The sequence below is a fragment of the Danio aesculapii genome, chromosome 5 (assembly GCF_903798145.1).
Source record: "Danio aesculapii chromosome 5, fDanAes4.1, whole genome shotgun sequence".
Lineage (NCBI taxonomy): Eukaryota > Metazoa > Chordata > Actinopteri > Cypriniformes > Danionidae > Danio > Danio aesculapii.
In genome coordinates this window covers 37,633,421-37,652,318 of record NC_079439.1, presented here as the reverse complement: position 1 = coordinate 37,652,318, position 18,898 = coordinate 37,633,421, and positions in this window count along the sequence as shown.

Genomic DNA, 18,898 nt, shown 5'->3' with positions numbered 1-18,898 from the left:
TCAACCACTTGAATCAGCGAGACTGTGCCTCTAGAACAGACGCAATGAGATCAGTCCAAACTATGAATTAATTATAAAGTGCAATTTGCCAACTGATATTGCAGGTTAATCAGTCGGTTTGCAAATTCACATCTTGGAGAGTGTGAAGGAACAGAACAGAACAGTTTTTAATAAAATGCAATAAAGTAAAAACCACAATAATATGCAATGGCAGTAAAATATATGTTGATTTTTATAAAACATTATAATAATAATAATAATTTAAAAAAAAAATCTTTTTTAAATATTTCCCAGATGATGTTAACAGAGCAAGGAAATTTTCCTGGTATGTCTGATAATATTTTTTCTTCTGGAGAAAGTCTTATTTGCTTCATTTCGGCTAGAATAATGTTTTTTTTAAACCATTTTAAGGTCAAAATTATTAGCCCCTTTAAGCTGTATTTTTTTTTTTTTTTTGGATAGTTTACAGAACAAACCATCGTCATACAATGACGCGCCTAATTACCCTAACCTGGCTAGTTAACCTAATTAACCTAGTTAAGCTTTTAAATGTCACTTTAAGCTGTATAGAAGTGTCTTGAAAAATGTCTAGTAAAATATTATTTACTGTCATCATGACAAAGATAAAATAAATCAGTTATTTGAAATGAGTTGTTAAAACTATTATGTTTAGCAATATGTTGAAAAAATCTTCTTTCAGTTAAACAGAAATTGGGGAAAAATAAACAGGTGGGCTAATAATTCAGGGGGTTAACAATTCTGACTTCAACTGTATATAAACAGTACAAAAACTTGAAAAATGTACTGAAGTACAATAAGAAAGTCAAAATATTTCATTACTGCATACTCAGAAATGAAATAAATGCGTAAATATGTGCCTGTGGTGAAATTACAGCAAAATAATTGGCAACATTTGCACAATGAAATGTCCAGTGAGTGTTGCTAAAAGTGTGATCAATTATATGATGGTGATATGCATCACAGTAGTTCAGAAATTAAATGAGTGATGCTAAAAGGTTAATGTTTTACTGCACTTGAAAATAGCCAACACTGAACTCTGTCTTAACCCAAACCAATACTGTTAACAGATGTAAACATGTCGTAAAAAGACATTAGTGAAGTAAGAATGCCATTTTACTTGTTTGTATTCGTGTGATTTGAATAGCTGTAAAATGACTTTAGCACTTCTACTGTTTTTACCATTAAAGTCAAAGTTATTTGCCTTTCTTTCAAAACTAAAAACAATAACCTCAGATCACAACCTGTAAATTGTACAGTATCACAATATCATCACAACATAAACCACAGCTCAAAATAAAAGGACACAAAATGTAAACAGTCAAATAAATAAATGAAATTATTATTAAATAGAATGAAAAAAGAAAATGCACAAATTAAACAGGGTTTATGGTGATCTACCAAGGTTTTGCAAGAAGGTATATGAGATCCTGGGGCCTGCATACTTAAGGAAAGGGGTCCAGGTCTGATAAAAAGGATAAATTGTTCCCTTTGACCAGTGGGTAATATATTCCAATGTCATAAGATCAAATATTATTTTAAGCCATTCTGAAACTGTCAGTGGTTTATCAGATATCCATTTTGGAAATAAACTCTTACAGCCATCATAAGTAAGAAGATTAAACACATTCCTGTTTGTTGAATTCTTTAATTTATCATAAGCAACATCTAATAAGAAAGTAAGAGGATTGATGTCCCATACTGCATGATAAATATAAGACTTAGTTTGCATCCAAAAGCACCTACTACTTGAGTAGGTAGTACATTTAAAATTTGAACTTACCACATGACCATAAAAAAAAAAGTGTGTTCTATATAGTACGAATGCGAGTGGTATTAATGGAATTTGGACATACTACATCCGCCATTTGTCATTATCATGTAATCTACCCACGTCAATTGCGTTGCTTCAATCCCATTCATGAATTATCTCGCGTGGCATCATGGTATAGTGTAGCGTTCATCAGACTGTTTTTAACATACTATAAAGTATACAATATAGTATGCGATTTCGGATGCAGTCTTAGTCTCCAAGCCAACAGGTTCTATTATGCAAATTTCAAGTTAATGCATAAAGTCACCATCTTCTACTTTGCATGTTAGACAATATGAAGGATAATTCAAATTAAACTTGTCTACGTGATGGGGTAAAATGCAAAAGTTTGAACTGTAGCTCTTTAGTTCTATTACTGTTTGATATACTGTCTGCATACTGCCAAATGTGTGTCCAAGTGTCTGCATCAATTGAACATCCCACATCTTTCTGCCAAATAGCTAGTGTTGCTTCATTATTTGCTCCTTGCAACATAGCTTCAGAACATCACTTTATTAGTGATTCCGATCTATTATCTATAATGGAGTGACAAAAAATAAATAAATCTGGGCACATTATATTTCTTCACAAAGCCTCTTTTAAGCTCTTTTGTTGACATTACTTTGGTTGTTTTTAGCCCTTTGCCCCCTCATTAGTGATGTACACTACTTGACAAAAGTCTTGTCGCCTATCCAAGTTTTGGGAACAACAAATAATAACTTGACTTCTAGTTGATCATTTGGTATCAGAAGTGGCTCATATAAAAAGGCAAATGCCTCTTATCACACTTATTTTACCAAAATAAAATACAGAAAATTTGCTTGGGGTTGGCAGTAACATTTCACTGATGTTACAACTAACCAATAGTTTTGTTGTTACAACTGACACAGAGTCTTGTATGGATTTGCTCACCTAACAGCTAACAGCTAAAACATTGACACCAACAAAATGCTTTAAAAATATCTACACAACCTCACAATTGACATTTAACTTTGATAGGCTTAGGTAATCAAGTATTGATACACAAAAGTAAAAAAATATTACATTTCTTAGCTTAAATGTAACTTTTACAATCCAACATCTGCTGTGTAGGACTCATACTTGTTCATATGTGGAATGAATGAGGACTAATAGTTCCTGATTGTAGAGATTGCATTTACAACTGAACTGTTACAATTACAACTATCCCCAATCTCCCAAGATTCATCATGTAGACAAATAATGTTACTGCATTATTTTAGCGTCATGTAGTGATGGTGTTTAGTAGTTGTGTTAATGACACTAGTCACCTTCATATTAGTACAGTATGTTTATCTGCTTGTAGATGTTTTAGAGGAGTTTAGATCATAATGACCATCTCATCACCACCTGCTTTTGTCTGTGTAACAATGTGTAGATGTTAGAACATTGATGTATTAATAATGTAATAACACTACAAATTAACGAAATATGGTAGTTTACGGTAAATGTTTAGACAGTGTTTTTAATTAATAGTAAACATTTTGGAAAAACATTTTGGAAAAGCTGCTGTTTTTTTAACAGTGATGCTGTACCAGGTGAGCTACAGAACAAGTTTACAACATAAGAAAATCCATATGTATGAAGTTAAACCAACCCAGGCTCATTCTGAAAACGTAGTCCTGTGGACATTTCTGGAGAAAACAAAATACGTCTCTGCAGGTCCATATTTTTGCGGTTTTTGGTTTCGTGAATCCACGAAAGGCCACTGTGTGCACTTTTTCGCATCTTAAATTTCTCTCGCAAGTGCCGTTCACGCCCGCTGTTCTCAAGTAAACCCACTAGAGGCCGCTGTCGACCAAACATCTGTCTGACTGGCTGAATGGCCGGGCAACCAATCGACAGACCCACCCTCCTCCTTCCCTAAACCCAACAAATTTTATCGTTTGACCTGCCCACCCACTTACTTCCCTAAACCTCAACCAACGATTTACAAAAGCAGTCCAGAAAAAGAAAAGCCCTTGTCTGATTTTTACCACGTTTTCGGATTTTACCACATTCTCACCATGTTATTCACTCTTTCATTTTATTTTTTGGATTCTGTTTTTGTCTTACCTCATTTCTGGAACCGCTCTTCCCCGTACTCAAACCCCGTCGTCGGGGTCGTGGTCATCTCCTCTCTGCGTCTCAAGTCCGCCGACATACACAACCAGCTACTGGACAAACTGGTTGCGGTCTCCAGTAACGTCTGCAGGACTACGTTTTCAGGATGAGCCGGTGTTGCGTTAAACAAAGTATAGCATTGTACATAATCACACAAAAATTAGTACTTACTCTTACTTTATGTTTTAAAGACAACTTAGGTATTGTCACAGTTGTACTAACAAATGTACCAAAATAACAAGATAACGCATAAAAAAAACGTTAATTAAACAACCACACAGTGAACCAGAAACCGGAACTGGACTACATGAGACATCCACACGAATAGACAAGTTAGATCAGACAATCAACTGAACAAACACTCTACCTTATATAGGCTGACTATAACAAGCAACACCTGAAACTAATCAACACTGAAAACAGCGGGAAGAGAGAACAAAAGAACCACATGACACAAACACAAGCACATGGAATACCATGACAACATGGCACACAAGAAAACAGTCCTGACAGGTATAAAGGCAGGCGCATACAGAATATCCAGTGAGCCTAGGTTGAGGAAAAACAGAGCTAACCATTGCGCTAATGCTAACTGCAATACCAAATGCATCATTTGACCTCTGGGCAGGAACAGTTCTCGCAGATGCTATGATGGTCATGACAAACTAGGTCAGCAACAGAGATATAATTGTATTTAGGAACGACACACAATTTACTACATTCACCAATATATCACTGAAGTTTTGTGTGTGCGAGACTGAGATGCTTAGAGTTAGAGAGTATTAGGCAAGTCATGTGACAGGTGATCAATCTGCACAAGAGTGATATTAGATTTACTGCCCACTCACCCAAATGCATTCTGGGTAAACGCCGTGGGCTTGGCGAGCTTCTATCTGCTGCTATTACAGCCCTCAGAGGCAGAACGAGAGAGAAAGGGAGACTATGGATTGCACCGGAGGAGGCGGCTCAACCAGTGAACTTAGACATCAGTGTAGAGACTTGAAAAACAGAGGAAGAAAGAGAAGGGAAGATATATGCAAATGTGTGAAAGATTGATTTCATTTTATCATCTGTTTGAAGATGCAGCGTTAGATGGAGGAGAGCAATCAAGCCTGAGATCTGTGCTCTTGCCTGTAATCCAATCAGAAGTGCTCCCTGCAGCTGCCTTCGCATCACACTTGATTATTATCCTGAGAAACTGCTGTCCTTCTGTTTCCAGACACGCCAATTCCTGGATCCTCATCACTTTATTTTTTGGAAAAACACTCAATGGCTTTTACTGAATGTTTGAAATGTGTAAAACGTTGTAAGTGTGTTTTGGTAAAAAGTAGGCCTTGATAATGTGCATTAATTTTTAAGCTGAAAAAATGTAGAAAGGAACCACACCTCACTTTTAACTGGGTGCTCAGCCTAACCGCAAAAAGTGCAAAATAAGTATTCAAAAGGGCGGCAACACCAAAGCTCCAAAAATACAAATTTATTCAATTAAAAAAGGCTGACACAAAGCGCGTAACGTTTCGAGCACACGGCTCTTCATCAGAATGATGTCGAATAGCGCATCAATGTTCAGAAATGCTAATTTTTAAAGGCCTACTCGTCTTACCGACATAACATAGACCCCACGGGCACTGCAACATATAGATTACGTTGGTGGTTTTGCACGAAATAGTGCCTCCAATTTTGAATTTTTTTGCTGTATGGGGATGTGTAAAAGTTGACGTTTTGTATGTGAAGTTGCACTGTAAACATTTCCCACATTTAAAATTACCATGTGGTATAGTATTTAAAAAATCTATATGTTGCGGTGCCTGTGTGGTTTTTGTTATGTCGGTAAGACGAGTAGGCCTTTAAAAATTCGCATTTCTGAACATCGATGCGCTATTCAACATTGTGATTCTAGAAGTCCTGTTGTGCAGCATTTCTCAAATATGGGACTTTCTGTCTCCACTCTATGATATATAGGGATTGAAGTTGTGAATTGTCCACGGTGGGGGGAGATCTTAACAAATTGCTGTTACAACATGAAGCCTTTTGGATTTTCCGACAAGATACATTGTCTGCAAGAGGTTTAAATGAGGAGTTTGACACACGTCCTTTTCTTTAATGTTTAATTAGGTGTTTGGGTAAAGGTTTTTTGGCTATTTTTTGTTGTATTATTTTGTTGTATTTCGTTGTTATATTCTGTTTTTTGTGATGTAATATCACGGTTTGTTTCTGTTTTAAATATCTAAGTTGTATAATTTATAAATGTGTTTTTATTTTGTGAGATAAAAGGAGATCATGTGATCCAGAAGTGTACAAAGTGTCTGATACACTGTCTGCCGTGTGCTTGAAACGTTACGTGCTTTGTGTCAGTGTTTTTGAACTTAATAAATCAGCATTTTTTGAGCTTTGATGTTGCCGCCTTTTTGAATATATTCAATATTAAGCTACCATATTATCACTATTGCACTTCATTAGATTGATTTTTTTGAAGAATGACTAGGCATGGGCCGATATAAAATTTTGACAGTATGATAACCTTGGATATAAATATTACGGTTTCATGGTATTGTGATTACTGCTCTAAAATATTTTCTTTTTCAATGTCTGGGTAAAAAAATTTAACTTTTTTCCTCTTTGAACACAATATATTTCATTTTGAAAAACATTTCAGTTTTTCAGCTGAATAATGGAAATGAATCATTGACTTCTGCTGTCTTAATTAGTTTCAAAAACACAGATTTCTTTACAATTTAAAATAGCATCTTTGGATATCTTTTCTACGGGAGATACTGTTGTCCTAAAACAAAAATAAATAAATAAATAAATAAATAAATAAATAAATAAATAAATAAATAAATAAATAAAATCTTACAAATACCCTAGAAATGGTATAGCAGAAAATTTAGGCGGTTTTAAAACCTTGAATTTTTAAAACCATGGGTTTTTTTTAAGAAAATGTTAATATTTGCTTTATTATAAAGGGTCTGAAACCATTTCTTCCATTTTAAAAATGTAATTATTGTCATTCAGAACTCATTGTGTGTGTGAACATCCTATTTTATTATGTTATGGATTTTTCATTAATACATGAATCATTAGTGGATTAAACCAACTGTATATTATTTAGGAAAAAAGTTACAATTATGTTTTCATCTTTTTCCATCCCCCCTGCTCCAGTGAATGAATATTACTTCAGGTATTTGGGTATTAAACACGTTTCTAAAAGTGTAAATGCAGAGACTGTGAATTGAGGAAATGTCATTAAATAACCTGGAGGTTATTTCATAGGTTTATTCAGCTGGTCTGTGATTTAAGTGAGTTGAACATGGCATTTTTGCTATTGCAAGATGGGTCGGTCTGAATATTTCAGACTTCTGCTGATCTACTGGGACTTTTCATGCACATTTCATGATCTCTCTAGGGTTTACAGAGAAAGGACCATAAATGAGATAAAATATCCAGCAAGTGTCAGTTCTGTCACCTTTTTAAACTCAAAGGTCAGAGGAGAATGACCTGGCTAGTTCAGCTGATAGAATAACAACTGTTACTCAAATAACCACCCATTACAACTAAGGTTTTCTGAGCAGCGTGAACCCATCTTCTGACTGCTACTTCCTGCAGGACAATATATCATCTTACAAGGCTAAAATCCTTGTGAACTGGTTTCTTTAATAGGACAGTTCACTAAAAATAAGACTATCACGGTACAGTGCTCAGCATAGTTGAGTACACCCCATTTTGAAAATGAACATTTTTTATCCGTTTCTCAGTGAATATAGGTAATGTATTTTGGTGCTCTTAAACAAAACAGATTTATTAAACAGATTTATTTATTAAATTAATATTTTAGTCACCAAAAATATTTAGAAATTGAAAGATAATACAATTAAAGTCAGGAAAAAACAATTACAACCAAATCCTTCAATTTTTTAGCTTCTCGGAAATTTTCCTCTTTTTTAAATTTGTATTTAATATTTTTTAACTATTTCTAAAATATTTAGAAATGGAAATATAGACATTAAAATTCATTCGAAATATTGGGAAAGAAAATTACAGCCTACCCGAAATTTCAACAAAATTTTATACATTTTTGTTTCCCTTGAGTTTTGCTCTTTTTAAAAAATTTTTATTTAATATTTTTCCTAACATATAAATTTGGGTGTACTAGTTTTTGGACCGTTATTGTAAGTTATTTTGTTAGATAAGCTCCAGATTTGGCTTCAGTACTGACTAATCTAATGTATATGCACAAATATAATATTGTATTTCTTCCTATTAAAAATATGAATTTAAAAGATGGATTTGTGAGGGGTGTACTTATATATGCTGAGCACTGTTTGTCATTATTTATTAAATTCAATTAAAGTTTATTTGCATAGCGCTTTTCACAAAAATTACTATTTCAAAGCAGCTTTACAAAAGGTGCATATTATTGCATAACAATCAAAATCAGAAAAGTTCAGGAGTTGTAGACATTATACACTACCTAACAAAAGTCTTGTTGTCGATCTCAGTTGTAAGAGCAACAAATAATAACTTGACTTCTAGTTGATCATTTGGAAAAGTGGCAGAAGGTTGATTTTTCAGATGAATCATCTGTTGAACTGCATCCCAATCATCACAAATACTGAGGAAGATCTATTGGAACCCAAATGAACCCAAGATTCTCACAGAAAACAGTCGAGTTTGGTGAAGGAAAAGTCCTGATTTGGGGTTACATTCAGTATGGGGGCATGTGAGAGATCTGCAGAGCGGATGGCAACATCAACAGCCTGAGGTATCAAGACATTTGTGCTGCCAATTACATTAAAAACCACAGGAGAGGGCAAATTCTTCAGCAGGATAGAACTCCTTCTCATACTTCAGCCTCCATGTCAAAGTTCCTGAAAGCAAAGAGGATACTCCAGGATTGGCCAGCCCAGTCACCAGACATGTACATTATTGAGCATGATTGGGGTAAGATGAAGGAAGAGGCATTGAATATGAATCCAACGATTCTTGATGAACTCTGGGAGTCCTGAGAGAACGCTTTCTTTGCCATTCCAGATGACTTTATTAATAAGTTGTTTGAGTCATTGCAGAGATGTATGGATGCAGTTCTCCAAGCTCATGAGAGTCATACACAATATTAATTCTTTTTCCACTGCACCATGACTTTATATTCTATACTGTACATTATTTCTGTTAAGTGACAAGACTTTTGTCTCAGCAAGGTCAGACCTTACTGTCCTAATTAAATAATTAAAAATTAAGCCATGATCATCTTTTATTTTGGTAAAATAAGCGTAATCTAAAGGCCTTTGCCTTTCATATAAGCCACTTCTGATGCCAAATGATCAACTGGAAGTCAAGTTATTATTTGTTGTTCCTAAAACTTGGATAGGCAACAAGACTTTTGTCAGGTAGTGTATATACAGTGCCTAAAGAAAATCATAATATTTGCCATACAGCCTGAAATTAAATCACATTCCAATGAATTTTCCAGTCTATGAAATGTTTTGTAGCCTTCTCTGAACCTGTGCCTTACTACAACTTTATCCCAAAGGTATTTTGAAAGCATGTTGGTAAAAGTATAGATATTCACAGGGTATGATGATTTTCTATAGGCACTGTAAACATAGTTAACCTGCAGTAACATAGTATATAATGTACTTCTAAAAAAGCTGCTGCCAATGTGTACATGTTCAGCGAAGTGTATTTGTGTATTAAGAGTATGTATTGTCCTCAAAGTCCTAGGATGGTTGGCATCATCTCTTCACAGGTCTTGGATCTGATCAAGTGGCCTTGGGAAGGGCATTTTTACTTACATTTTTACTTTTTTTTTTTTTTTTTTTTGTGATGTTGAACACAAAATAAGATTAATAAGCCATCGTAACCATGTAAGCATTAACTTCCATAGTAGGAAAAAATACTACAGGACACGATGGTCAATGGTTACAGGTGTTAAACATTTCTTCAATATATCCTCTTTTGTGTTCAACAAAACCAATACACAGGTTTGGACCACACATCTAGGGTGAGCAAATGATGACAGAATCTAACTTTTTTGGGTGAACTATTCTATTAATATAACAGTGAGTTTACTATACTCAAATGACCTCCACACTGACCAGACCTCAACCCAACAGAGCACCTTCAGCATGTGGAGGAAGATTTTTGCATCATGGATGTGCGGTCGACAAACCTGCAGCAACGCCATGAATTGATCATGTCCACATGGATCGAAATCTCTGAGAAATGTATCCAGTGTCTTGTTGAAAAGGCAGTTCTAAAAGCTAAAGAGGGTCCAAACCCCAACCCAATATAGCAAGGTGGACCAAAAATACATATGAAATGAAAAAATAATCGCATTCCACAACATCCCCAGAGCTTTTGTCAGTTTCATATAATGACTCCAAAACAATTAAACACACTCTTTGTGTCTTTCTCTCCTTCTCTCTCTTTCGCTGTGTGGATTCGAAGAAAGTTTCATATGTGGCGCAGTCAGGGAATAGCATAAATATTGAAGTGTAATGTCTGCTACCTTGCGAAGCAGAGCAGGAGAGATTGATGAGTGGAGAACGAGAGACAGACAGAGACGGAGGTGGAAGGATTATACAGTTATTCCATTCTCTTCCTCTATTTTACTTGCTGTAATTGTTAATTATTTTTTAACGAGCTCTGTAGAAACAAGTCTTTCCTGATGTAAATCACTGTTTCCTCGGCTCTGTGTTCTCCATGGCGGACACTTTTAACAGGCAGCGCAGCAGGAGGACTCTCTTTCTCTTACTGTCTCTCTGCTCTTTCTGCCCCTTAACTCACTCTAATTCCCACTGATCTGTAGGGGGGAAGTTTCAGGGTGGTTTCATTCATGTCCTCTCATTTGTCTATGTCAGGAGAGTAGCCGCTCTCTCTTGCTCTCGTTCTCTCTCTCCCTCTCTCTTTTTTTTTTTACCTGACTACCTGGTTCGGCTCCAATTATTGAGGACTCCTCTTATTCCGTTGCACAAAAAAAGTCAACATATATATATTTTATTATGGACATTTAAGGTCAGTGAAGATATATGTACAAAAGATTATGTAGTATGAGAGTAATTAGGTTTAATCGGGCAAGTAATTGACTTGGGTTTTGTTCAAATTTTAAGTGTTTACTGTATGGTCTTTGCCCAATGCACAAAAAATATGCAACAACAACAAAAAAATGTGCCGCTTTGTCCTTTCTTACCAAAGGCACCATTGTGATAATAACTTTAATATTATTTAATATCTATATTTTAATATAGAACTTTAATATTTTTAACTTTTGTGGTAATAATAGTTTAATGATAAGCAGAGCAAACCATCATAAACAAACAGGATCTATAAATGTACAGTGCTCAACATATATAAGTAAACCCCTCACAAATCTCTATAGAATAATATTTTCTTTAGGAAGATATACAATATTATATTTGTGCAGTCAGTATTGAAGCCAAAGCTGGAGCTTATCTAACAAAATAACTTATGATAATGGTCCAAAAACTAGTACACCCAAATTTATATGTTAGGAAAAATATTAAATAAAAAAAGAGCAAAACACAAGGGAAACAAAAATGTATAAAATTTTGTTGAAATAGGCTGTAAGGCTGTTAGGCTGTAATTTTCTTTCCCAATATTTCGAATGAATTTTAATGTCTATATTTCCATTTCTAAATATGTTTGGTGACTAAAATATTATATTAATAAATATATTTGTTTTATAACTCTGCTTTGTTTAAATGCACCAAAATATATTATCTATATTAAATGAGAAATGGATAAAAATATTCCTTTTCAAAATGGGGTGTACTTAATTATGTTGAGCACTGTATATACTGTATAAACTAAACATATTAACATATGTATATTGGTACATGTGTCTGAGCACTCTATACATAAATTATAATCTTTTAAATTATGGAAAATTACAAAGTATACAGTATAGGAGAATATAAGCAGAAAAATTGCATTTTCTTTTGACAAAGGTTAAACTTTGTTTCGTGCATGAAAAACTCATAAAGGCAAGTATAAAATTGTATAATAAGTGTAGTAGTATAATAAGTAAAATAATAAGCAAGAATTAAATAGACTTGTGCGACATATGTCCTATTTTAGTACACTGTAAAACCCGATAAGTTAAGTTACAGTAACTCCAACTGTTTGAGGAAACCGACTGCGGCAAACCATTTAAGTTTCGAAACAAAATGGTTTCAGTACTGTAAACATATATTGCGTCACATACACAAATATCATTTGTGTTGATATCATCAAACTTTTAGAGTATTAGTAACTTAGTACTTAGTAGTAAGATTAGTAATGGTAATCAAATCACCATTAGTTCAATTAACTTAAATTAAGTCCAAACAATTACATAGCTACACAAATGGTTTGGTAATCCTCCTAGCAATAGAGTTAACACACACACACAAAAAACTATTAATTCATTCAAATAGAGTTAAAATAACTCTTTTTAATTCATCAGTCAAAGTAACCTTTTAAAAAACTAAGTTAAACTAACTTATTTTAATCACTTATTTTAGTGATTTTCACTGTTAGGTTTTACAGTGAAGCATTCTTTGTACCATTAAAAGTAATGTATTTATTTAAGAATACAAAAAATAAACCAGTTATACTGGTGTAACTAGTACCAATATACTACTTAAAAAAATTATACATTTTAATTATTAAAATAAAATATTTCCCCCATTTTCTTCTCTGTTCTCAATTTAAAGAAAAAAATATTCATTTTATTTGTAGTTTTTGTCATACAAAAATAATAAAATAGTAATTTTGAGCTTAAGAACATCAATTACAAATAATAATAATAATAATAATAATAATAATAATAATAATAACAATAATAAAAAAATAATAAAAAAAATAATAATAATAAAATAATAATAATAATAATAATAATAATAATAATAATAATAATAATAATAATAAAATAATAATAATAACAATAATAATAATAATAATAATAAAATAATAATAATAATAATAATAATAATAATAATAATAATAATAATAATAATAGTATACCTGTCATACCAAAACACAAAAACTTAGACTTTTTATTACAAATCTTGTACCACTCTTGTTTAAAAATTAAACTTGTTCAAACTTCTAAACACCAAAAATCTCATCTAATTTAAGCCATATTTCAGCACAAACACACAAAAGTGAATGCTACTCTTCTTTCTTACATACAAGTCCATAAAAATATGTCTCTCTGAACTGGTTTCACGCCAACATTAATTCCTTAACCATAAATCATTTTAATTGTCTAAAGGGTGTGTGTGTGTCTGAGAAAACAGAAATACATTTATGTGCAACAGAAACAGACAAAATCTTGCTGGAGTCGGCCATATTTTTGTATGTGGTGACTGTAGGAAAAGTGGGGCCGCAGTCGCAGAGGTTCGTCTGGGAACATCCTGCTCCACTGCCCATTAAATCTTAATGTATTTATGATGAAACTGCACGCATATGATAAAGCAAGGATGGGGAAAACCTCTTTCACTTCCACTGAAATGGCCATCCAGAACTCGCCGAACCTCGCTCTTAAATTCTGTCTGACGCTGGAAAACCAGCCTGCTGGAAATGTGACCTAAATACCACACCACATGCTCACCGAGTCCACACACACACACAGCTCATGCTCGCCTCGCACATACAGCATAACCAACAGCATATAAAACAGATGAGAGGTCATGAACCACCGTAGCATCTCTAAAATGACAGAGTTTATTCAAACGCCGCGTTCATGTTTTGAGCATCTTCCAAAAAGCATTTGTTGAGGTTAAAATAAGGTGCGTCTGATAATTACAGCATTTATACTCGTTATGGAATTAAAAAGCACAAACGCATGAACACACATAAATATTATCATTTATAATCCAAAAATAAGACGACCGAGACGGAACGACTTATAATTTTCTTTAAAGTCTGGCCGGCTGCAGCGTTGGCTGGACTCTGACGTTCTGCTCACTGCCTTTCATAATGCTGGTGAACAAACACAAACTCTAATTCAGGAATTACTTTCCACATGCACTTCAGCGGCACTTCACATTACATTACGAATGCATACTCAAGGGTTTTATGACCCTAGATTGAGTTGTCGTGTAGGTTTAAGGAAAATGGGAGGAAAAAAGTGGAACAAGAGGCTCTTATAAATCAACAAGATTTGTGCAACTTATTGGGAAAAGCTTACGATTTATTCAGGATGTTAAACACGACCAAACCCTGTTCCAAATGAATCTTGACTTATGTAAATCACATTTTTTCCAGGGTTCATACACATTTTTACTACTAAAATTCCATGACTTTTAAACAACTTTCAAGTACATTTTCATGCCGTAATGTTTCATGTAATGTCTACATGAACATGGTAAATAATAAGAAAAACAATGATGTTCAAATTTATTACAGCATATCATAAAACACGCAACAATCTATTTTGTTTAAACTTGTTTTTAAATCTATGTAAAACTGATTTTCATAATGCTTACACAGCACTAACAATGTGAGAGTTTTCGGCCAAGGACAGAAACGAGGTAAAGACAACTAATCTATATTCAAGTTATGGCTGCACAATATATCGTTTCAGCATCGATACCGCAACGTGTGCATCCACCATAGTCAGATGATCAGATGATCAGATGATATGGAATATTGGGATTATAGTTTAATATAGAGTTTAATCATAATGGAGTAAAAGTTTATCATCTGCATGCATTTTTAAAGAGGCAGTTTACCCAAAAATTACTTACCATCTTCATTACACCCTTCACTTGTTTCAAACAAGTTTTCTTTTTTTTTTTTTAAGTGAACAAAAAATTATATAATTTAATAACTCCTATAGTATTGAAACAAGTGAAGTGTGAGTAAATAGTGAGTACATTTTAATCTTTGAGTGAACTGCCCCTTTAAGGCCTGTGACTGTGAACGTTTTATTCATTCATTCATTCATTCATTTTCTTTTCGGCTTAGTCCAACTTATCCAGCATTTGTTTTACGCAGCGGATGCCCTTCCAGCTGCAACCCATCACTGGGAAACACATACACATTTATTCACACACATACACTACGGACAATTTTAGCTTACCTAATTCACCTATAGCGCATGTCTTCGGACAGTGGTGAAAATTGATTATTCAATATCTGCACCTGAATTGTGAATACCTGAAAACTAGAATTCACTTTTATCTTTACTATATTATATTTATCTATGCTTTAAATGTATTTTTTATTATTCGAGATTCACTCCTCTACAAAATTCAATCAATCAATCCAAATAAACCTGTTAAATCATCTGGTGAAATTGTATTCACATCGCAATATATACAGTTGAAGTCAGAATTATTAGCCCCCCGTTTATTTTTTCCACCATTTTCTGTTTAATTTAGAGAAGATTTTTTCAACACATTTCTAAACATAATAGTTTTAATAACTCATTTCTAATGACTGATTTATTTTATATTCGCCATGAAGACAGTAAATAATATTTGACCAGATATCTTTCAAGACACTTCTATACAGCTTAAAGTGACATTAAAGGCAGGTTAGGGTTATTAGGCAAGTTATTGCATAATGATGGATTGTTCTGTAGACAGTAGAAAAAAAAATTAGCTTAAAGGGGCTAATCATTTTGACCATAAAATGGTTTTAAAAAAATTAAAAACTGCTTTCATTCTAGCTGAAATAAAACTAATAAGACTTTCTCCAGAAGAAAAAATATTATCAGACATACTGTGAAAATTTCCTTGCTCTGTTAAACATCATTTAGGAAATATTTAAAAAAGAAAAAAAATTCAAAGGGGGGGCTAATAATTCTGACTTCAACTGTATCACAGAAATACAAAATATTGTAGTGTCAGATTTTTCCAATAACGCGCAGCCCTAATTCAAGTATACAGATATTTGTTCAACTAATTTCCATGACTTTTCCAAAATCTTGTGGGTTTTTCTGTTTTTCTAAAACTTTTTGTCAAAGTTCCATGACTTTTCCAGGTTTTTCATGACCGTATGAACCCTGTTTTTCTCTCTCTTCCACAGAGAGGTGCTCTACGGGTCAGGCGTTTTATTGTGTTTGTATTTTTGTGGAGTGGACTTCTTCGAATTTGCAAAGGTTGTTGAACTGCAATCGTTTAGATTTAGTTGTAATAGCGCCCTTAAACAGATGAGTTCACTCGTCCCTTTTTCAGTGGAAAGCTTTTGACGAATCTGCACCAAAGAGCACATTTCCAGTAGAATTTCACCAATCATCAGTCCATTTATGTTAATGCTGCTGTTATTGGCCGCGTGTGTGAGCCAGCAGCGCTGCTGACAGCCAGACTTAGAAGCTCATGCTAGTGTCATCATGGGAGACTGTGAGTGTTTACAGTTGTGATGAGGTGTGTGTATGAAGCAAGATAAGATTATTTATATGAGTGTATAAACCTACCCGCAGTTATGTCCATGTGTCTCTCTTATGCACACGCACAACACACGCACAGACACAGACACATGCATATACAAAAACATGCAGATGCACGCACACGGATGCACATACACAGACACGTGCACACACATGCATAAACATAAACATTCACACGCACACGCAAAGACACATGGACACATAAGAGCAAACACAAACAGACACAAACAACACGCCCACCCACCCACACAGACAAACATACATCCAGACATCCACACACACATCCACATACAGACAAACAAGCACACAGACACACAGACACACACACACAGGCACATACACTTACACACACAAACACACATCCATATACAGACACTCACACACACACACACACATACACACACACACACACACACACACAAACTCTCACACACATAAACACGTGCACACACATGTGCAATTCCACATACACAGGCACACACATGCATAGTCAAAGACATCCCCAAAAACACACACACACACAGACATGTATTCACCCCCAACCACCCATACGTGCGCGCAAACACACACACGCAAACACACAAACGCACACACGCACGCACGCACGCACGCATGCACGAACACACACACACACACACACACATACACACACACACACACGCATGTTTGTTTTTGTGAAAAGTGGGTACATTACATAGGTTTCCATTCATTTTATACTGTCCAAACCATATATTGTATTGCCCTCACCCCACCCTACCCCTAAACCCAACCATCACAGGATACTGTGTGCAGTTTTACTCTCTGATTAAACTCATCCTGTGCGATTTATAAGCATTTTGAGAAATGAGGATGTCACCAATGTCCTCATATTTCACCTCCTTTTTGTAATACCTGTGTAATACCTGTGTCATTATACAGATTTGTGTCCTGATATGTCACAAAAACATGTACACACACACGCACGCATGCACGCATGCACGCATGCACGCACGCACGCACGCACGCACGCACACACGCACACACACACACACACACACACACACACAATGACAAACACAAACACATAAACTCACACACACACAGACAAATACAAACACATAAATTCACACACACACAGATACATAAACTCACTAGGCCTGTCTCAATAATCAATATATCGACTTATCACACAAACTATCATTTTTGGTGAAGCAATATATATCGCCCTTACAAAAAAAAAAAATATTCTAGCCACATTTTAGCTGCATAACATCTCTACCTCTATTGGAGATGTCAGTATGGTTTAAAACACTATAGTATTTACAGGTTTTATTTACAGACGCTAGGACACATTTCTCAATACTTTTGCAGAACTCTTCACACAGTGAGCACAACAGAAGTCTATGTGGGCTAAACTGAGGATCAATTCTCATTGTTTTGGCACAAAATGCATTCAATGACTAAATCTCTCCAATTTCATCAATTCTTTTCTCTCTCAGACACAACAACTGCCAAAAATCTTTGTACATGCAGGACATTTTGCACATGCTTACATACTGTTTTCAAAACTGTTAAACTGATGTTCAAAACAATAACATAATGCAAAACTGAATTAGACAGCAAAATTCAACAGCAAGAGTTTATTAAAACATATTTTAATTTATTTCAAATTTAAAAATGCAGTTTAACTAGCCACATTTGATTCTCATTGTACACAGGAGACAAAAGGAGACAACTGTACACATTGCAAAAGGAGACAACTGCTGTATAGGTTTGTATTGTGATGTAAACATGGATCCAGCCAGAAATAGAGAAGTGGCTGAAAGAGGAAGAAGAGTGGTTGGGATGGATCAGGCATGCCAGAAGATTCTTTCCTAGGTGTATTGCTCTAAATGACATAAGATGTGATATGGATGAGAACCTGTAGCTAAATGGAGAAGACCGAGTAGATTAGCATTACTATTGTATCTGTATCAGTGGATGGTGTGCATACAAATTCTTGTATTTTGGAATTACTTAGTGCAAAAAAATAATATAAATAAACTACATAAAATATTGAGAAATTCTGATTCATGTCTGATTCATTCCAGTAACATATATTGCAATTATAAACAGAGATGTGACCTTGTTTTACACAAGAAAACACTGTGTAATGCTACATGTTGTTAGTGTTTTTTAGGTCAATGTTTTGTGTAATGTTTTGGTAACAAAGTGTGTTTGTCAGCTGTCAACCTTTGCTAGTGTAGAAATCGGGCCCAATCACGCGGTTTCAGACTCGATCGGAATCGGACCTTCAGGAATTAGGACTCGAATATATATGTATATATATATATTCTTGTTATATTGTAACAACTCTATAGTTATACGGTGGCACATAGTTACAGTAGACCACTGTATTGACTTCACACAGAAACAGCAATGTATGCGGCATGACATCACTTTGTTGCAGAGACGCTATTGGTTAAATGCCGCAAAGTAAAAGACGGAAGCAGCTTGAAGCGGAAAGAGCAAGTATATCTGTGGTCTGGAGGTATTATAAGGTTGATGACGACAACATTGGCACAGCATAC